Source organism: Adiantum capillus-veneris, chromosome 5 (assembly GCF_014529385.1).
Source record: "Adiantum capillus-veneris isolate H3 chromosome 5, ASM1452938v2, whole genome shotgun sequence".
NCBI lineage: Eukaryota > Viridiplantae > Streptophyta > Polypodiopsida > Polypodiales > Pteridaceae > Adiantum > Adiantum capillus-veneris.
In genome coordinates, this window is record NC_140935.1 from 13,967,943 (window position 1) to 13,991,220 (window position 23,278).

The following is a 23,278-nucleotide window of genomic DNA, read 5'->3' on the forward strand; positions in this document are numbered from 1 at the left end:
TTCTAGAACTTTCTTAGTAAAAGGTGTGGGAAAACCATATGGCATAGTTACCTTGTTAAGAGCAGGGTCATCTACGCACACACGGATTTTATTGGACTACTTCTTAGGCGCTATCACCATGAGTGATAACCACTTAGAGTGCTCCACAGCTACAACTATCCCTGCCTCTTGCATTTTTTCTAGCTCTGACTTGACAGCTCTGTATACTTTGGGTTGAGCTTGTAAGCTCAGCCTCTGACAGGCTTAGCCCCTTCAACCAGAGGGATAGTGTGGACACCCAATTCTGGTGGGATCCATTCCGAATCCTTGTAGGACCAAGAAAAAACATCTTTAAAAGAGTGTATAAATGAAACTACCTGATCAAGTAATGTGGGATTCTCCCATAAACAAGCTGGAAAGAGGATGTGCTGAGGGTTGTCAGGGTCGCCTAGGTTGACTTCTTTGATTGAATCAGGAGGTGTGACTGTGAGGGTGCTTCGGAAGTTGAAAAGTGAGCTGCCTCTTGGAGCTTTGAGACATCATGGGATGGTGTTTGATTGATTAGAAACTCTGCATAATCCTCTTGTAACCATCCTTGTGGAAGCTTCCCAAAGGGTAAATCTTTCGACATAGACATAGCAAAGTGCTTTTGAGGGGGCGGGGAATCAGACCCGGGAGATGTTAGAGGAAGGGTGGATCATTGGTGAGCTCATGCAGAGGAGATTTCGTCCCCCTTCAGGTGATGTGTTATAGGTTCACCAAGGACGACGGCTTCCATCAGAGGAACACTTGAATCATGGTTATTAGTGATTAACACACTTCCTTCTTTGACTCGCACACTCTTTGTTGTAGGGCTTCGGACACTGATGTCGGTCTGAGGAGCTTGGAGAGAGAGTGTTACAGGCACAGGTGTGGCTTGAATAGAGACCACATAGCATGGGATCAATGTGGTAGCTTCCAACCACTGCAGCAGGTCTTCTTCAGACTGGGATGGGCTGCTAGGGGTCAGGGTTGGACAATACTGACAATGAGCTGTGATGAACCACTGGATCCATACCTCCTTTGGGTCAGATTGGCTGCATGGGGGAGCCAGGAGTATGTATCCACATGGTGTCGTTTCCCCAATCGTGAAGTGCCTCAGTATGCAAAGGAAACCTTAAAGTGCAAAGGAAATCCTCCCTCCACCTGAGGAAGATTGACCACCACAAAATCTAAGCTAAATGTGAAGTCTTGTACCTTCAGAGGCACCTTATCTACTATGCCTACTGGATAGATTGTCCTCTGGTCCGCCAATGTAAGTGAATGGAGCAGGGCGGAAAGGCTGCAAACCTAAAGCCAACATAGTAAATTTTGGCATCAGATTGATCCCAGATCCACCATCCACTATGACACCTGAGAATTGATGCCCAAGAATAAACACAGTGAGACGAGTACTTTTGTAGTCGGTGAGGGGAGGAGCTAGATAAGAAATCATGTAGGACTCCAAGGGCTGCACAGGTAGGTGCCCGCCACTAGGCTGTGCACTAGTGATAACCGTTTTTTGGCTCTTTGTAATTGCCATAGTGAGTTACCTCACCCTACCAAAATCACCTAAACATTGTGGCTATTCTTACCCTTTCACTATACATAGGCGTATGTGAGTTAGAGAAATTTTCACATATTTCCTTAAAACCCTCAGCTAGCTAGCTAGAAAAATAAAATTTTAAAAAAAATAAAATATATTATGGCCCACTTGTTTGTAAATATTGTATTGTATATAGGGCCTAAATATAAGAAATTTTCGTAATTATTTTGGTATTTATTTAAATATTTCTGTCTAGGTGTGCGTTATTTGCCTATGTATGCTATGTACATTGACTCATCATTACCACAAATTTTTTTAACATTCTGCATACTCTTAAGTTCATATAAATATATTTTCAAGCAAGCTTCTCTTATTTTTGGTGTGAATCCACTCCAAGGGAAAACTTCAAAAATACCTTACACCATCAGTCTCACTGCCTTTCACTAAATTCCTATTTCCTAGAGTTATTTTTTCTTATCTCTTGTAAATAAATATACTTCAATAAATAAAAATGAGGGTCCCCTCATTTGATTCCTTATATTTTCATATATCTCTTTTTTCCATTTTATATATATATATAGCTGACACTATTTTAGATTACATATTTATTTTTATATATAGTCTATTTTTCCCATCATATCCATGTATTATATTTATGCATAATCCACAACCGTGCATATTTTCAAACCCCTAAGAATCAATTAGGTCATGCTCTAATGCAAGAAGGGGATCACCTTTGGAGCCATATGCAAATTCAAGCAAAGGGGGGCCACTGAAGACTTTTTTGTGAAGAAAAATAGGTATTTTGGTGGGATTTTTTATATCTATCTTCAGTCTACATTTGAAGCGGTGGTCAAAAGAGAAAATGTGGACCAAGAGCTTAATAATCACCTCAAACATTTTGGTGATTTCTGATATCCCATAGTCTTCTCTCACCTCTTTCCACACTTATAGACACACACACTCATTCCTCTCGATCCCTCACTCAAACCTGCACCTTCCATGGTTTCTGTCATCTTCTTCACCATTAACCTCCCCTCTTACTTCCATAGCTCTCATATGAGCTCTACATGTACATACACTATCTTTATGCCTCTCTCTATTACTTCCAAAGTACAATTCCATCTTATCCCTTCTCTATATACATAAAATTCAGCATGTAAACCATGCTTAACCTCTGAAAATTGAGAAATATCATCAACCAAATTTCCATTTTCATCGCGGTAATCAACCTTGACGGCGGTGGCATAAAGAAGAGAAGAAGAAGAAGATGATCAATAGTCATTTTGGGAACCTACACAAGTAAGTACTTCTTCAAACTTCACCATCACAAGGATTTCCTCACTTAATTCAACCATCTTACTTCAACCATCCACCTCATTCTACCCATTGCAAATATATCAATAACTTTCTAGTGATTACTAGCACTAACCACTAACATACTAACACAAAATAGCCATTGACCTAACCATAAAAGACACCTCACCTCAAGACATGTGCATAGTAACTCTCTATCTCTCTCTCCTTCCTTAAGACTCTACTTTCACTTTATCTATCATCAATAATTCTCTCTTTTGAGCCCACATCCATGACTCAAGCAAACAAAGAAGGCCCACAATGTTTTGATATTCAAAGAAAATTATAATCTTGATTTGTTATCTTGTAATTTAGGATTTCCAAATAATCGTAATGAGGGTCTCCAACCTATAAATAGTCCCCTCTCATTAATGTAAAACAACCTATAATATCTCCCATGAAACCCCAACACTCTATGCATGAGGAGAGACTTAGGTGTAGTAACCACTTTGTGAGCTTCACGTTTGGTGTGAGAGAAGCTTTCAAGCTACACATTACAAGTGAGAGAGCGTGAGTTCAAAAATCTCAAAACCACTATTGTATATGTTCCTCCATCATCAATAAATTGAGGTTTGGTGCATCAAAGGCATGATACGACGTTCAAATCTTCATCCTTCCACTTGTGCGATATGGTTTAGTGAATTCAAGGTGACTTGTATATTCGGAGTTTCTATCATTTGATCTTGTTTTAGAAATTTTTTTAGTGTGTTTCATTGCCAATTTTGTGTCCATTGTAAGAGGGTATTGTGGTGAGAGGTCTCCCACACCCTAAGACAATGTGTGTGTGTTGGCAATGTTTAGCATTCACTAAGCATTGAGTGTGTTCTGTACAAGCTCTACGAGAGCATCACAACGAACCATCTCCATTTGCAAGTCACAAATAAGGTATTACACAAGATCCATTCCTCTCTCTCTTCCCTTTGCTCTAGCTCTCTCTATTCCATTTTGTGTGTGTCTTGGTGTGAGTTGCTTGTGTGTGTTTTGTGGTACATCTTCTTGGCTGTGAAAAAATATCTATTGCGTCCTATTTCGCATACCATAACTAGATGGTGCCCCTATCTTGTTTGGGTTTGGCTGTGGGTTTGTTGTTGTGTTGTGCTTGTGGTTGCCCCAGCCCCAATTGAGCAGCACGGGAGCCTTGAGGGGTGTTTAGAGGTCGCCTCTCTTGTTGCCCACCCCAGACCACCATAATTTGTTGCCCCCATTGAAGAGGGTTTCTGTATTTTTGTGTAGGATCAACCTTTAGCATAATCAAGTAGTTTGCAATGAATCATGAGAATTCGTATGATCCTTTCATTCCCATTGCAAGGCAAAAGGTACACATAATTTTTAGTACTAAGTTGCAATTTCAGCGTGTAAGTTTTAGAATTTTAGGTCCTCTTAGGTTGGCCGATATAAACGCTTCAGTAAATCCTTTTATTTTGCCTCTCATTAGGTATGACTTTAGTTTGGATGTCTATATTTTTGTTTTGTTTTAAGCATTAGGTCATTCATAGACAATGGATAATGGCCTAGGAATAGAGGTTTTCCCCTTCCATTTCACTCCACATATTAGAATAAACATTGTAATTAGTAGAAAAATCCATTTTCAACAACGTATGGTGTTCATGTTTGATGCCCAAAGAGCAGGAGAAATTCTCGCGTCACTAAACCCTGTCATCCTGCCTCTTATTGATTATCATAGGTCATTTGATGTGAATATTTTTATTTTGTTGTAGAATAGATTGCAATTTAGAAAATATTTAAGAAAGAAAAAAACGTGTTGTTAGTTTGAAACTGATGTAATAGAGGCCCAACGCCAAATGTCCGGATATCCTCTTTTCTTTGGAGAGCCTGGAGAGGATGCATAATTATTTTTAGCAAATTTCAAGATGTCTTGCTGTATCAAGAGGATATTAACGGATCAAGAACAAGTAGAAATGTTTGAGGTGGTCCTTAGGAAAGATGCTAGCACTTGGTTTGACTCTTTGCCTGAGGAAGTTAAAGGGAATAACATGGAACTTGTGAATCATTTCAAGAGATAATTTTTTGATCCGCAAAACACTCAAACGCTATGTCAAGACATTGTTTCTCACAAACAGAAAGACTTAGATGACTACTACATGTATAAACAAGAGTTTCTACGTCTTTGGGCTGTATGGGTGAGAAATGTTGCTAACCCTGGTCATGGTGAAAAGTTCCTAAAGAAGGAGAGGTTCATAGCCAGTCTCTTTCCCAAACTCAAGATAAAAGTTGAGGCAGGTGCACCTCCTACCTTTGATGCAGCTGAAACTAGGGCTGTTGAGAAGTATAGAAAACTCAAGTGCATAAGGACATGGGTTCCAATAGAGGGTCCTAAATCTAAGGGAAAATTGCAAGCATTCACATCTAGAGAGATTCCTGAGGTAACATCGGAGGTAATTGAAAAGTTAAATGACTCCTTAAGCAGATTGGCAATCCACCTTGCACAAGCTGTAGGTCCCAAGGGACAAACAAAGAAAGCAGAAGAGCGAGAGCCACCACGACCTAGAAGAGTCTTGCAATGTTGGAATTGCGGAGAGTCTAGACATGGGATGTATAATTGTGCTTGGCCCCATGGCGAGCTAGCCAGGGAGACTTAACTTGAATTACCCAATGATGAATGTAGGTGAAGGAACTAGTCAACAACCACGGCTTCTACAAAGGCCAAATGGAGCAAGACCACCTCCACGAGGAGTGGAAAGAGTTTCGCCTTTGCCAGACCCAGATGTGCATGTGGTAGAGGTGACAAATTCCAACGAGGTGGACATGGAAGCAACTGGCATTAAGCGTGGCCGTGGAAAAGGTAAGGAGAAAGAAGGAGTTACATCACAAAGTGATCATGGACGAGAAAAGAAGGCAAAGGAGACCAAGGAAACCAAGAGGATCAAACTTGGTGTTGGTTGTTTGAAAATCAAATGATCTCTCGAGAGGAGTTCGAAAATGCGTGCAGAAGTCTGCAACATGTAAGTTTAATCTTATCTAAATAATCAAATTGTTGATTTTATATCAAATATTAAATAACAAAGTGTTAATTGTTTCTTTTTTATGGTTTTGCAGAGTCAAGGAGTTCCACGTGAAATGCCGCCAACTCCCCCATGAGCATCCTCTATTTTGTATACGCGGGCCCCGTTTGCCCTATCCCACATGACCATACTCTATTTTGTACACGCGGGCTTTTTTTTGCCCTTTATGTAAGTGCAATACCTATCATTTTTTGGCTCAATACCTCCCCCAATTGTACTTGCACTTATGTAAATGAAATTATCAATCTTTTTTTGGCTCAATGTATTGTCCAATTGTGATATTTTGTTGTAATTAATAATAATTTTGTAAAATAACTAAAATAAATTAAAAAATAGATGACCTTTTGGATGGTCCTGCAAAGGACAATCCAAACGGTCGTCTGTTTTTTTATAATAAATCCCTTTGCGGTAATGCTCACGATAAGCCTGACGCGGTAATATGTGAGGGTACTATTGCAGCAAAGCACGCGGTAATATTGGCGGAAATATTTCCGCATCCATTACCGCATCAGTTAGCGCTAGACCATTACCGCCAGCTTTGCCGCAGTGTTTGCCGTGTACGGGAATTTTTATATTTCAAGTTTGTTTGTTTTTTTGCGGTAATGTGAGCGATAATACCGCGCATATGTTATAGTGAACTTTGGGCATAAAAACACACTCCCTCAAATTTTCCTTTTTGATTTCTACATGATGTATGGTACTTTACCACTTATGTGGTATTGAAAGTCTTTATAGCTTCTTTTCTGTGTCGGATTGAACACACGGTCTCGCTTCACATTCTATGAAATGATCCCAAGAGATGGCTTTCTTGCCTTTGTAATGTTGGACATAGCTTGCAAACATAAGTGTTCCAATTAGGGATGATATCCTAGCTAGACGGTGGACATGCTTATGAAAGCAGTCACACTTGGCATGCATGTGACACTGAAAGCATTGCCAAACATGAATCCATTTCTCATTAGTCTGCACATATCTTCAAAAGTCTACAAAATAGCTTTCAACACTCCATTCACCAGAGAAAAAGATCGGGAGACAGTTTCTTCCAGAGACTAGGTTTCATTAGGGAAATTTGGACTCTCAAAGAGGGCGCCCTATAAAGAGGTTTGACTTTGCATCTCTTGTCCAAAGTGGACAACCCGATGAAGTACATAAATGTATTGTCAAAACCCTATCAACCAAATCATTGGAAGTAGGTTCTAAATTCTTGAACTCTAACAAATTTGGAGTTGATTTGTAGAAGTTATGGCTTCTTCACTGAAGCTGAAATGTGGGGAGAGATTTCATTTATAAGACAGAGTTGTCACATCAAAAACTTAAATCTTCTATAATTTAAGGAATCTCATGGCATGCTGTATATCAATGGATAGATCTCTATGAGTATATTCGAAATCCAAAAGGTCCGACAAGTTTTGATTTCATGTGTAAAAGTTTAATTGTGCGTCCGTTTTGGACAACAAGGAGAAAGTCAAAGTCCTTATAGGGTCCATTTGAGAGTCCAAAATTTTCCTAATGAAAATACAAGCAAGTAAAATGAGTACTCCTTGTGGTAGTTGTACCCAGTACACTATCAAGCAATGTATTTTTTTTTTGAAGACACCCTAGCCTGCTCAACCCAGAATCTAACAACTATCTCCATCAATTTCTTGCGATAGTTTAGTATGCACGAATTGCCTCTTGCATGAGTCCAATGGCAAAATGCTTGAACATCCCGCGTCTCACCATTGAATCTACAAAGTGCACCATAAAGACTCCTTGGACAAATGTCAATCAAGATTGATAATATTATTGAATTATATCTTTAGTATTGACATGCATATTAGGCTATTCATCAATATAGCTAGAGCATTGTGCTTCAAGAATTGTTTGCCAATTGACTTTGGAAATTTCAACACCTCTAGAGAAGCATGGAGACAGGATTAAGGGACAGCTTAAGGAGTTTATCCTTAGTTCCATTCACAGAGAGAGAGAGAGAGAGAGAGAGAGAGAGAGAGAGAGAGAGAGAGAGAGAGAGAGAGAGAGAGAGAGAGAGAGAGAGAGAGAGAGAGAGAGAGAGCATATTGTGAGTCCTCATTTGTTGCCTTGCCTCTCATGCGTGCCTTGCTCTCTTGGAGTTTCTGGATGTATATGTGTGTGTGTGTGTGTGTGTGTCTGCTCGTGTTTAGTGTCAGCTATTCATGGTTGGCTGTTCCACTACTCATGGTTGACTAGCCAACACCTTGATAGGCTGGTTGCGAAGACTCCTTGTGCCGGTGCCAGACCTCCCAGGCTTGGGTAGATGAGGGATGTTTTAAGAGCATTCAGTCCATGATGTAGATTTTGATACTCTGACAACCGTTCTCCACAAGGCATCCTCCTAGAGTCCGTTCACTTCTAAGACTCAATGCCTTGGATAAATCCTCTACACATACTCATCGTAAGCCTCATGTCACACACATTGCATCCTGGCCATTTTCTCTGACACACACCCTTTTGTGCTAACTAGACTTGCTTGGAGGACGTTGCTATAAAACATCTATAGAATATAACAGAACATATGCAGATTGACATCATGTATCTAGCACTAAAGTAAACAAGTACAAAGTTTGCCAGATCCGCATTTGCAATAGTGATGAACGGAGTAAATATGGTGTCTTCCTCTTTGGGGACACTGAACTTAACAAGCCCGTTATCATGCATAGGGAAAGCAGCAAGCGAACGTATTGTTTGGCCGATGCAAGTTCGTAGCATGGAGTTATCTTTTCAAGGTTAGATTCAAGTATCGGCCGATCCCATAAACAGAACCTTGTGATTGGAAAGACTCCTAGACAACTTGAGGACATACCCTACATATGATAGCATAATACTGCATGGCCGACGAGTTGCGAGAAGTCCTGCTTCATCTACAAGAAGAGGACGCACTGCAAATAGGAGATTGGCTACAACATAAAACAAGAGAAAGAATTGGCAATCAAGCAGAGAGAGATAGTGAAATTCTAACAAAGGAAAATCTATCAAAAAGCACCCATAACTCTTTATGTCGCATTCGACATAGAATATAAAATTGAATCTGCTTCCCTTTAAGCTTAATCAATATGCCATATCTCTTGTATTTGTCTTAATGCATGTTTTTTGTCTGACGCGGGGGACATATATTCACAACACTCGACGTTTCAATCGCACAAGCGCGACTCCATCTCGACAACACTACAAGATTCGTTATCTGCATCCAGCACCCCATGCTATGCGTTTTCTTGTCGGAAGACATAAACGCTACGGGACAAGGCACGGCTTTCGTTTCTTATAATTTTTGGAGAGACCACAATGCCAGCTCTCCACCGTACTTTTGTATGGCACCTCTGCATGACGTGCACTGTATACTTTGCATTTTCAATCTGTGATGTTTCATTGCAAGACGATATGTTTAACTATTCACATTGCTTTTTTGTAGCTAACTCAATTGTTCCCCAGCTTGCACATTGGATTCACTCACGATTATCAGGTCGATAGTGTAATTCAATTTTTATAGTCTGTTTATGCTTTCTGTGTTTTTTAGTTTGTCAAAGCTCCCTTAAATTTAATTTAGCCATAGGTTTTCCTCACCAGTGCATGCTCAATTTCGATCAACGTATCAATATATCAAAAAGACATGCATCTCATCAAGTCCCAAATAGAGCTATTATTAGTGCCTATCAATATGTTCTACTCATTTTCTCGTGTCACCACAACGAAACCCAAGATGACAGCAATCATAACCAACTAACCATGTAACCAACTGCACTCCAAAATCTATCAAATAATGTAGGGCAAAGGCCCACCAAACAAGCCTAGTTTTCGAACACCGAGGACTCCCAGCACATTTAGAGCATTTTACTTTTATATGAATATATATCAGCATCGTTTTGAGCTGAGGAACAACTCCCATAAAAAACTCATCTTCATGTTTGGCAAAAAAACAAGGAAAAATTACCAAAATACCCCTCTAATTTGTGGAAGTTCCAAAAATACCCCTCAAATTTAAAAAATTCCCAAAATACCCTTCTATCTATTTCAGTTGGATTGCTCAAGATTCCTAATCAATAGCATGTTGTATAATAGATTTTTTGCAAGTCAAGGCCAGCATGACAAAGTCCAGCAAGGTCAGCAAAAAAGAAGTGAAAGGATCTTGCAAAACAACAGCTCAGACAAGTATTAGCCAAAGCCAGAGCCAAAGCCAGAGCTAGAGCCAGAGCCTGCCAAAAAGCAGGCCACCTCAAACCATATCAAATATAGTCAGTTTATGAGAGTAAAATTCCAATCCCAAAAAATGATTAGCCACACCCAGAGACTAGGTAAGTCCAAACAGTCATCCCCATATCTCAATAGCATAACATACTTAGGTAGTAAAGCACCAAAAACCCAGATTACTATCCATATGTCAGTCAGATCTAATGCCAATTTTTGTAAAGCACCAAACCTAGAATATGTATGTATGTATAAAGTATATGATTTATGGCAGTAACCCCAAGAGCTAGTTGCAGTAAAAAAAAGATCAGGACTAAGCCAGAAATACAAGACCCAAAAAGCCAACCACTAATCAGTAAACAGGCTATAGGTAAATCAATGCAGACAAGCACCCCCACCTCAACAAAGAAATTAAGCCAAATAAACATAGATAATCACGGTATTATCTACAAAATGTATGTATCATAACCAGATTAGCACCTGCAATCTTCCAAACTCAGATTTCAGCAGAAAATCACTCCTATGGTTTTGTAAATCAAAACTTGTAAGGCGAAATCATTTCTCAAAAAAATCCCCATGTAGCTTTCTGAAGGCATATGAACCACCCGTAACCCTCCAGAATACAAAACAGTGTCTAGTATTTCACGTACCTCAGTAGAAAGATTAAGCCAGATAACAATATATAACCATGTCATTACATATGAAATGTACGTATCATAACCAGAGTAGCACTTGCAGATTTACCGTTTGCAAGTTTTAAAGCCGTCATCCAAGCAAGAGCCAGTATACTTCACTAGAACATTTATAGAAGCTGAAATTAGAGTGAAGTTTTAGAACCTGTCGAGCAGAAGCATTCCAAATTACCCTTCATAGTACCCGGGGAGTTTCATAGCCAAGCAAATGATATCACAGCAAAACCAATGCTCACTAACTAGATCAAAATTACCTTCTCTGTTTTGCAAAAAAGCAAAAGACAGAAAGAACCCAAGTCTAAGTGAGGGGAGAGGAACCCCTACCTTTATATTTGAGTAGTCGATTGTTAAGGAGCCGCACAAGGCACGCCATCTAATGTGGTTGTACTGAAACATAATAGGTAAGGCCAAACCTGGTATGTTCATCACGGCAAGACATCCCATCGGTCAGGAGGGAAAGAGGATTCTATCATGAAAGTGATATGCTACCTGCCGCGTCGGGCCGCCCAATCATCGGCCCTCGTTACCAGCAAGAGAGGTTTTCATCATGAAACCCCTCGAGTGAAATAGGGGAAAAGGACATGTGTCATCGATTCGGGTCTTTTGAGTGCCATACTCACGCACCAATTTATGCCCATCACTTAATTTCAATGAGTTAAATCCTCAAGGGACTGCTCCCACTGAGCCAAGCCTTTTAGTGGTTTATACTCAACCAAGCTTATCAAGACAACAGTGATTCCTAGTTGGATGTCATTGTCCTAGCCAGATACAGTGATTCAGAGTATAGTCAACCCCCCCCGGATGAGGTGCTAGATCAACTACAGCCCGATGCAGTGCCAAACCAAGAGTTTTTTAAGGGATCCATAGTAAAGTGCATTGCCAAAAGGTATGTGTGTCTGTAGTTGGATGCAACGGTTATTGTTCTATGAAGTGACTAAGTGTGTGTGTGTGTGTGTGTGTGTGTGTGTGTCTATGTGTGTACACACACGCACCTATACACATACATGCATGCATATATCTATTTATAAATATACACATGTGTGTGTGTATGTGTATCTACCACTTTGCCACTAGTGACATTGCTAATAGGGAAATCCGTTAAAGAGAGAGTCGGGGAAGGGGGGGGGGGGGGAATATATATATGTGTGTGTGTGTGTGTGTGTATGTCTATATACATATATATGTATATATGTGTGTGTGTGTGTGTATATATATATATGTTTATGTATATATATATATATATATATATGTATATATGTATATATATGTGTGTGTAGAGAGAGAGAGAGAGATTTAATTATTGTCCTCCTTGGAGGTCAAATATGACCTATGGGACCAAAGTTACATGTGATGTAGTATGTGTATGGCTGATGAGTGACTCTAGATGCTCCAAAATTGTGGTGATGGGAGTTGCAATGGAGAGCCCACACTGTGGCTAGGAGAAAAGTGTGTAGGTCTAAGTCATGGCTGAAAATGTGAGAAAAGAAAGTTCGAATGTGACCTAGAGCTGATGAGTAGGTAGGAGAGAGAGAGAGAGAGAGAGAGAGAGAGAGAGAGAGAGAGAGAGAGAGAGAGAGAGAGAGAGAGAGAGAGAGAGAGAGAGAGAGAGAGAGAGAGAGAGAGAGAGAGAGAGAGAGAGAGAGAGAGAGAGAGAGAGAGAGAGAGAGAGAAGAGAAGAGAGAGAGAGAGAGAGAGAGAGAGAGAGATCTCGAGAGAGAGAGAGAGAGAGAGAGAGAGAGAGAGAGAGAGAGAGAGAGTAGAGAGAAGGAGAGATAAAGTGTCTTTGAGAGTAGGATAGCAAGTCCCTCTCAAGCAAGGAGAGTAGAGAGAGAGAGAGAGAGAGAGAGAGAGAGAGAGAGAGAGAGAGAGAGAGAGAGAGAGAGAGAGAGAATGGAAGGTCGAGACCTTGTCACGTGCATACTCTATTAGGGTTTCACGGAATGCCCTGTGGCTGGATGCAGCTGTCTCAAGGAGCTTCCTAGAGAGCAGAACATCTCGCCTTGGCCTTGTTCTTCTTCACAGCCACACCGGGAAACTGCCAAGGGGATCGCTCATTCAACAACCCGCCGATCGTCTCCAACCACGTTTTCTTCTTAATAAGGTCCTCATTTGATCACTTTGAACCATGGCTCTTCCCACTTCATTCTGCTTGAATCCAAGAGAAGCCTCCATGGCTCCTGCTGTTGACAACTTTGAATTACTGCGTGCTGATGAATTAAACTGTTGTTTCAATGAAGTGCTAACTACTGACCCTCAAGTTCAAGGTCTACATAAGGTCACTCTTTCTACAAAAAGTGTCACAAATTAGGTCTTAGTATTTAAATCGAGGGCTATTGTGCTCTATTTCACTGGTAAACTACCTGCACTAAATGAAATAGCAGGGTTCCTTGATCAGGGCTTTAAACAGGCAATAGTGGACAAAGTTTTCTACAGTGGTTCAAGATTATATGAGGTGATTTTTTTCTCAGCTGAGGACCAAAAAGCTTTCAAATCTTCTTCTACAATAATTCTGTGTGGTCAGGTTGTTCAAGTTCTTCCCTGGAAGCCAGTCAAGCAAATTAAAGAAGATTTGCTCTTTAGGTGTCCTGTTTGGGTAGATTTTGTAGACTTACCAGCTTTTTTATGGCCATGTATTAGAGAAATTGTTGCTTCTCTTGGTAAATTTTTGTTTGCCCCCACAATTACCTGCCCTAACAGAAATAAAGCTTATGTTATGTGGAATATTGACAAGCAAATGCCAAACACACTGGAAATTGAGTTGCAAACAATTGGTAGAATTGTAATATATCTTAAATGGGGGAAGCTATCTGGCTCCTATTATCACTGTGGCCATACAGGGTAATTTTCAGAAAAATTCCCTACATTAGTCAAAGGGAATGTGGAACTCATTCCCTCTTACCCTGGAAGCAAACACTTACTCCCAAAAGAGAAAATCTTTGGCAAAGTGTTTGGTACTCAACCAGAGAAAAGTCCACCTACTCGTGCTCAAGGAGCCTCTCCTGAGTATGCTGCTCCTCTTGGAAGATACAAATCGGCTCTACAGATGAATAAGCCAAAAGGTCCTTCCCATGTAAGGAACCACGCATCTCAACCTCCCTCATCCAAAAACCCTAGATAGGGGGACAAAGGGAAGAGAGGGGTTGATTCAGAAGGGTACCAGTTGCCTAAAAGAACCTTCAGGATCATGCCTGGAATCATTGGATACACATCCCCAAATGCTTTTGATGTCCTCCAAGATGTCCCCTCACCTGATACACTTGCTGCCATAGTTTCGGTGATATTACAACATTTTGCAATAAAAAACAACATTGTTGCATTTGTCAACCTAGAGGTCCATATGTCAGATAGTGTCAGTGATGATGACACTCAGAAAGTCTTAGATAGTCCTCTTTCATAATGAAAATTGCTTCATTTAATGTAAAGGGATTAAGCCACCCTTCAGGGCTTCTTGCATTTCAAAACTGACTCTTGAAATCTGACTTGGATGTGTGCATGGTACAAGAGCATAAGATGCATGCCAAAGCAGGGTTTGTTATGCATTTTAAGGGGTACACTCTCTTCTACTCTGGGACTCTGACATATGTCAGAACCTCTCTGAAGCCCTAGTGGCTCTTAGATCACCCTTTAGGGAGATTCTCTATCATGCAGTTTGAATCTTCATGGGGCACAATGCAAATTGGTATTGTTTATGCACATAATGATGTTGGGATGAGAAAAGACCTTTGGAATTGGCTTTCTCACTTAGATTTGAAACAGGGGGTTTTGGGTGGTAATTTTAACATGGTCCAGTCTGCTACTCACACGACCTCTTTGTCTACTGTTATGTCTTTGATTGAAAGTACTGAATGGGATAAACTTCAAGGGGAAGCTGCCCTAACTGATGCATGGGATTCAGCGACCAGGTCTTCTCCAGGGTTCACCTTCCACTCTCTATCTCATCAAGGATCTTGGTCTAGATTAGATAGGATTTATTCTATTGGATCTGCTGGTTGCCAAACTCTGAAGATATGCAAGTGGATGTCTTCTCTGCTTTGTTTGATCACTTCCCAATTATATTGCTGTTGACTGATGTGAATCTTGGCACTATGCTTTCATTTGTTCATTCTAAACCTTTGCTAATAAACAATTTAGTTCTGAATCACAAGAATTTTAGACATCAGATTGAATAGCTGATGCAGCAGGCTTCTGAAATGCATAATAAGCCTTTGTCTAGTTGGCTGTGTATAATAGTTGGGATGCAACAATGTATCAGATCTGTAGGAAAACTTATCAAGCAACAAGGAAACCTGAAGTTGAAAAAGGCCATTGATATGGCTGAGACCCTGGTTGCTAAAGCAGGTTGCATTGCACTATGTCAGAAAGAAATGCAGGACTTGATGGAAGCCTGAATAGCTATTATGGATTGGGAACTGGCTCAAACCAAAACATAGAGATTTTTGTGCAGACAATGGTATTGGCAGATGGAAATGATGTCTCCAAAAGCTTCTATAAGAAATTGAGATGCAAAGGCAAAAGGCAAAATTTGACAGCTCTTCATCAGGATGATGGGCCTTCTCTCACCATTGATTCAGAAATCCTTGAAATGGACACTAAGTACTACAATGAATTGTTCAATGTCAAACCTTGTTACGGCATTAGCCGCACATGCGGTCCTGCGGAGGTCTAGACACTGCGGATCAGGAGTCATGCGGTATGCGGCGGACGTAGCAGCAGTTCTTCACAGGATATCATGGGACAGGAGTGTGTGCACCGTTCGCGATCTGCGCTGGAGTAGCGGTTGTATATGGAGGGGCATACCTGTCTTTTGATGTAACTCAACCAATCTCTAGGATATTCATGGCATCTACTCTTGTAACTCTGTTTCTGGATCACACATGAATGAAGCAAGAGGTGTTATGTGCTTGCGTACTGTGTACTTACTTCTATTGTCATTCTATATGTTGATGTTCATATAATGTAGTTGCGGGTATTCATTCCCGTAATGCCTATTGCTCCTTTGCGGGCAATAGCCATTACATCTGGCGACCACGATGCGTGATGGACGACCTGCGATGAATATGCATGCACACTAGGTCGCAAGGTCCGCTGACCCTGTGGTTACAATTGTAGGAAGACGTCAGAGGAGAGGCGGTTCAGATGAATTTGTTTTTTCTTCACCGCAGATTGAGCAATCTGTATCTCCATCACCAAGCCCGGTGCGTGGTAGGCGGTTGCGGCGAGAGAGGCGTACTCCACGCAGTCAGTCATGTCTGCCTGTTGTACGTGCACCCTCACCCACATAGGTTGCTCCACCACCGTCTCCGGTAAGCAGTCCGGGGGTATCTCCGTCACTGTCTCCACCTCCTAGTGCTCATCAGCTTTTCCCGGGAGGAGGAGGTACAGTTGGGCAAGGGGTGATGGCTCATCCTCAGATTAAGTATAGTCGGTTTCGAGGTCTTTCAAGCAAAGACCCTGATGCACATTTGCGCCAATTCAATAAAGCTTTTGGATTGAATCATCCTGGGGTGGTGATTCCTCTCCATCAACAATCAGTGTTTGAATCTAAACTCTCGGGGAAAGCTGCGAAATGGTTGTTCGAATACCCTGATGATCATTTTCAGATGTATGCTAACGGATCCATAGCGTTTCTACGAAGGTTTCAAACGGAAAAGATAGTCCCTCAACATTTGGAAAAGCTTCGAACGCTTCGGCAGAAGTCATTGCCAGTGGAGGATTACGCTGCAAAATTTCGGATGCTTTTGCAGAGGGTACCTCAGGCACAAAGGCCGACAGCCAAAGTGCTGAATGATTATTTTTTGCGGGGGCTCAACAAGGATCTCAGAACGGCTATGGCGACAATTAATGAAACCACTGGATCAGACTCCTCCAGTACTTCAATCTGAACCATAGCCACACTAGGCTATCTCCCTGCAACGCGTTCCTCCTTCTTCTGATCGTATTCCATAGATTCAGTACACTAGGATCGCCAGTGTCCATCCCCCAATCAGAATAGGCATGTCTTGGGGCGATTAGGATCACGGCCACCTCTTTCGCAACCTCGTCCTCCCCCTTGACCCCGTCCTCCTACTTGACCTTGCATAGGCGTCTCTGATGTATGAGCATGAGCCATCACCACAGTAGGCACTTGTCCCTGCCCTGTCTGTGGTTGTTGCCAGGTAGAAGAGTCCCCTTGACTCCGACGACCCCCGCCATTGAAATAACATTCCACTGTATTATGAGTATTGGTCGTGCAAATCGCACACCACTTCTGATTCATTGCGCACTCCTGAGCAGCATGGCCTGGATTCCGACATTGGGTACACCATAGTTCCTTCATACTTTTAGCCACAGCAGCCGATTCCGACGATCCCGATGAAACACCTTTCCTGTGACGCTGGGATTTTTTCCGCCATGTATCTTCCGATTCTTTTCCCGAATCGCTATTGCCTGAGTCCGAGGAATCTGATACTGCGGATTCCGACTTCGAACTATCACTACCACTGTCTTGCGACTTCCAATGAGATTTCTTCGTGTCTTTTTTCTTTGAATTCTTTGGAAATTCCGTATCCTCTAAAACCTCTCCTGCTACTACAGCCCTAGCAATTACATTATCCAGTGGAGTAATGCAAGAAATTGAGGCCATGAGATATCAGGACCCTTACCTCTCATGTCTTCCAACAAGTTGTATGGAGCCATACCATGTCCAAGAGGGAAGTCTTGGAGGTTGATACGACATCGAGTCCTCTTGGTTTCCTTGGTCTCCTTTGCCTTCTTTTCTCGTCCATGATTACTTTGTGATGTAACTCCTTCTTTCTCCTTACCTTTTCCACGGCCACGCTTAATGCCAGTTGCTTCCATGTCCACCTCGTTGGAATTTGTCACCTCTACCACATGCACATCTGGGTCTGGCAAAGGCGAAACTCTTTCCACTCCTCGTGGAGGTGGTCTTGCTCCATTTGGCCTTTGTAGAAGCCGTGGTTGTTGACTAGTTCCTTCACCTACATTCATCATTGGGTAATTCAAGTTAAGTCTCCCTGGCTAGCTCGCCATGGGGCCAAGCACAATTATACATCCCATGTCTAGACTCTCCGCAATTCCAACATTGCAAGACTCTTCTAGGTCGTGGTGGCTCTCGCTCTTCTGCTTTCTTTGTTTGTCCCTTGGGACCTACAGCTTGTGCAAGGTGGATTGCCAATCTGCTTAAGGAGTCATTTAACTTTTCAATTACCTCCGATGTTACCTCAGGAATCTCTCTAGATGTGAATGCTTGCAATTTTCCCTTAGATTTAGGACCCTCTATTGGAACCCATGTCCTTATGCACTTGAGTTTTCTATACTTCTCAACAGCCCTAGTTTCAGCTGCATCAAAGGTAGGAGGTGCACCTGCCTCAACTTTTATCTTGAGTTTGGGAAAGAGACTGGCTATGAACCTCTCCTTCTTTAGGAACTTTTCACCATGACCAGGGTTAGCAACATTTCTCACCCATACAGCCCAAAGACGTAGAAACTCTTGTTTATGCATGTAGTAGTCATCTAAGTCTTTCTGTTTGTGAGAAACAATGTCTTGACATAGCGTTTGAGTGTTTTGGGGATCAAAAAATTATCTCTTGAAATGATTCACAAGTTCCATGTTATTCCCTTTAACTTCCTCAGGGAAAGAGTCAAACCAAGTGCTAGCATCTTTCCTAAGGACCACCTCAAACATTTCTACTTGTTCTTGATCCGTTAATATCCTCTTGATACAGCAAGACATCTTGAAATTTGCTAAAAATAATTATGCATCCTCTCCAGGCTCTCCAAAGAAAAGAGGATATCCGGACATTTGGCGTTGGGCCTCTATTACATCAGTTTCAAACTAACAACACGTTTTTTTCTTTCTTAAATATTTTCTAAATTGCAATCTATTCTACAACAAAATAAAAATATTCACATCAAATGACCTATGATAATCAATAAGAGGCAGGATGACAGGGTTTAGTGACGCGAGAATTTCTCCTACTCTTTGGGCATCAAACATGAACACCATACGTTGTTGAAAATGGATTTTTCTACTAATTACAATGTTTATTCTAATATGTGGAGTGAAATGGAAGGGGAAAACCTCTATTCCTAGGCCATTATCCATTGTCTATGAATGACCTAATGCTTAAAACAAAACAAAAATATAGACATCCAAACTAAAGTCATACCTAATGAGAGGCAAAATAAAAGGATTTACTGAAGCGTTTATATCGGCCAACCTAAGAGGACCTAAAATTCTAAAACTTACACGCTGAAATTGCAACTTAGTACTAAAAATTATGTGTACCTTTTGCCTTGCAATGGGAATGAAAGGATCATACGAATTCTCGTGATTCATTGCAAACTACTTGATTATGCTAAAGGTTGATCCTACACAAAAATACAGAAACCCTCTTCAATGGGGGCAACAAATTATGGTGGTCCGGGGTGGGCAACAAGAGAGGCGACCTCTAAACACCCCTCAAGGCTCCCGTGCTGCTCAATTGGGGCTGGGGCAACCACAAGCACAACACAACAACAAACCCACAGCCAAACCCAAACAAGATAGGGGCACCATCTAGTTATGGTATGCGAAATAGGACGCAATAGATATTTTTTCACAACCAAGAAGATGTACCACAAAACACACACAAGCAACTCACACCAAGACACACACAAAATGGAATAGAGAGAGCTAGAGCAAAGGGAAGAGAGAGAGGAATGGATCTTGCGTAATACCTTATTTGTGACTTGCAAATGGAGATGGTTCGTTGTGATGCTCTCGTAGAGCTTGTACAGAACACACTCAATGCTTAGTGAATGCTAAACATTGCCAACACACACACATTGTCTTAGGGTGTGGGAGACCTCTCACCACAATACCCTCTTACAATGGACACAAAATTGGCAATGAAACACACTAAAAAAATTTCTAAAACAAGATCAAATGATAGAAACTCCGAAGATACAAGTCACCTTGAATTCACTAAACCATATCGCACAAGTGGAAGGACGAAGATTTGAACGTCGTATCATGCCTTTGATGCACCAAACCTCAATTTATTGATGATGGAGGAACATATACAATAGTGGTTTTGAGATTTTTGAACTCACGCTCTCTCACTTGTAATGTGTAGCTTGAAAGCTTCTCTCACACCAAACGTGAAGCTCACAAAGTGGTTACTACACCTAAGTCTCTCCTCACGCATAGAGTGTTGGGGTTTCATGGGAGATATTAGAGGTTGTTTTACATTAATGAGAGGGGACTATTTATAGGTTGGAGACCCTCATTACGATTATTTGGAAATCCTAAATTACAAGCTAACAAATCAAGATTATAATTTTCTTTGAATATCAAAACATTGTGGGCCTTCTTTGTTTTCTTGAGTCATGGATGTGGGCTCAAAAGAGAGAATTATTGATGATAGATAAAGTGAAAGTAGAGTCTTAAGGAAGGAGAGAGAGATAGAGAGTTACTATGCACATGTCTTGAGGTGAGGTGTCTTTTATGGTTAGGTCAATGGCTATTTTGTGTTAGTATGTTAGTGGTTAGAGCTAGTAATCACTAGAAAGTTATTGATATATTTGCAATGGGTAGAATGAGGTGGATGGTTGAAGTAAGATTGTTGAATTAAGTGAGGAAATCCTTGTGATGGTGAAGTTTGAAGAAGTACTTACTTGTGTAGGTTCCCAAAATGACTATTGATCATCTTCTTCTTCTTCTCTTCTTTATGCCACCGCCGTCAAGGTTGATTACAGCGATGAAAATGGAAATTTGGTTGATGATATTTCTCAATTTTCAGAGGTTAAGCATGTTTACATGCTGAATTTTATGTATATAGAGAAGGGATAAGATGGAATTGTACTTTGGAAGTAATAGAGAGAGGCATAAAGATAGTGTATGTACATGTAGAGCTCATATGAGAGCTATGGAAGTAAGAGGGGAGGTTAATGGTGAAGAAGGTGACAGAAACCATGGAAGGTGCAGGTTTGAGTGAGGGATCGAGAGGAATGAGTGTGTGTGTCTATAAGTGTGGAAAGAGGTGAGAGAAGACTATGGGATATCAGAAATCACCAAAATGTTTGAGGTGATTATTAAGCTCTTGGTCCACATTTTCTCTTTTGACCACCCCTTCAAATGTAGACTGGAGATAGATATAAAAAATCCCACCAAAATACCTATTTTTCTTCACAAAAAAGTCTTCAGTGGCCCCCCTTTGCTTGAATTTGCATATGGCTCCAAAGGTGATCCCCTTCTTGCATTAGAGCATGACCTAATTGATTCTTAGGGGTTTGAAAATATGCACGGTTGTGGATTATGCATAAATATAATACATGGATATGATGGGAAAAATAGACTATATATATAAATAATTATGTAATCTAGAATAGTGTCAGCTATATATATATATATAGAATGGAAAAAAGAGATATATCAAAATATAAGGAATCAAATGAGGGGACCCTCATTTTTATTTATTGAAGTATATTTATTTACAAGAGATAAGAAAAAATAACTCTAGGAAATAGGAATTTAGTGAAAGGCAGTGAGACTGATGGTGTAAGGTATTTTTGAAGTTTTCCCTTGGAGTGGATTCACACCAAAAATAAGAGAAGCTTGCTTGAAAATATATTTATATGAACTTAAGAGTATGCAGAATGTTAAAAAAATTTGTGGTAATGATGAGTCAATGTACATAGCATACATAGGCAAATAACGCACACCTAGACAGAAATATTTAAATAAATACCAAAATAATTACGAAAATTTCTTATATTTAGGCCCTATATACAATACAATATTTACAAACAAGTGGGCCATAATATATTTTATTTTTTTTAAAATTTTATTTTCTAGCTAGCTAGCTGAGGGTTTTAAGGAAATATGTGAAAATTTCTCTAACTCACATACGCCTATGTATAGTGAAAGGGTAAGAATAGCCACAATGTTTAGGTGATTTTGGTAGGGTGAGGTAACTCACTATGGCAATTACAAAGAGCCAAAAAACGGTTATCACTAGTGCACAGCCTAGTGGCGGGCACCTACCTGTGCAGCCCTTGGAGTCCTACATGATTTCTTATCCAGCTCCTCCCCTCACCGACTACAAAAGTACTCGTCTCACTGTGTTTATTGTTGGGCATCAATTCTCAGGTGTCATAGTGGATGGTGGATCTGGGATCAATCTGATGCCAAAATTTACTATGTTGGCTTTAGGTTTGCAGCCTTTCCGCCCTGCTCCATTCACTTACATTGGCGGACCAGAGGACAATCTATCCAGTAGGCATAGTAGATAAGGTGCCTCTGAAGGTACAAGACTTCACATTTAGCTTAGATTTTGTGGTGGTCAATCTTCCTCAGGTGAAGGGAGGATTTCCTTTGCACTTTAAGGTTTCCTTTGCATACTGAGGCACTTCACGATTGGGGAAACGACACCATGTGGATACATACTCCTGGCTCCCCCATGCAGCCAATCTGACCCAAAGGAGGTATGGATCCAGTGGTTCATCACAGCTCATTGTCAGTATTGTCCAACCCTGACCCCTAGCAGCCCATCCCAGTCTGAAGAAGACCTGCTGCAGTGGTTGGAAGCTACCACATTGATCCCATGCTATGTGGTCTCTATTCAAGCCACACCTGTGCCTGTAACACTCTCTCTCCAAGCTCCTCAGACCGACATCAGTGTCCGAAGCCCTACAACAAAGAGTGTGCGAGTCAAAGAAGGAAGTGTGTTAATCACTAATAACCATGATTCAAGTGTTCCTCTGATGGAAGCCGTCGTCCTTGGTGAACCTATAACACATCACCTTAAGGGGGACGAAATCTCCTCTGCATGAGCTCGCCAATGATCCACCCTTCCTCTAACATCTCCCGGGTCTGATTCCCCGCCCCCTCAAAAGCACTTTGCTATGTCTATGTCGAAAGATTTACCCTTTGGGAAGCTTCCACAAGGATGGTTACAAGAGGATTATGCAGAGTTTCTAATCAATCAAACACCATCCCATGATGTCTCAAAGCTCCAAGAGGCAACTCACTTTTCAACTTCCGAAGCACCCTCACAGTCACACCTCCTGATTCAATCAAAGAAGTCAACCTAGGCGACCCTGACAACCCTCAGCACATCCTCTTTCCAGCTTGTTTATGGGAGAATCCCACTTTACTTGATCAGGTAGTTTCATTTATACACTCTTTTAAAGATGTTTTTGCTTGGTCCTACAAGGATTCGGAATGGATCCCACCAGAATTGGGTGTCCACACTATCCCTCTGGTTGAAGGGGCTAAGCCTGTCAGAGGCCGAGCTTACAAGCTCAACCCAAAGTATACAGAGCTGTCAAGTCAGAGCTAGAAAAAATGCAAGAGGCAGGGATAGTTGTAGCTGTGGAGCACTCTAAGTGGTTATCACCCATGGTGATAGCGCCTAAGAAGTAGTCCAATAAAATCCGTGTGTGCGTAGATGACCCTGCTCTTAACAAGGTAACTATGCCAT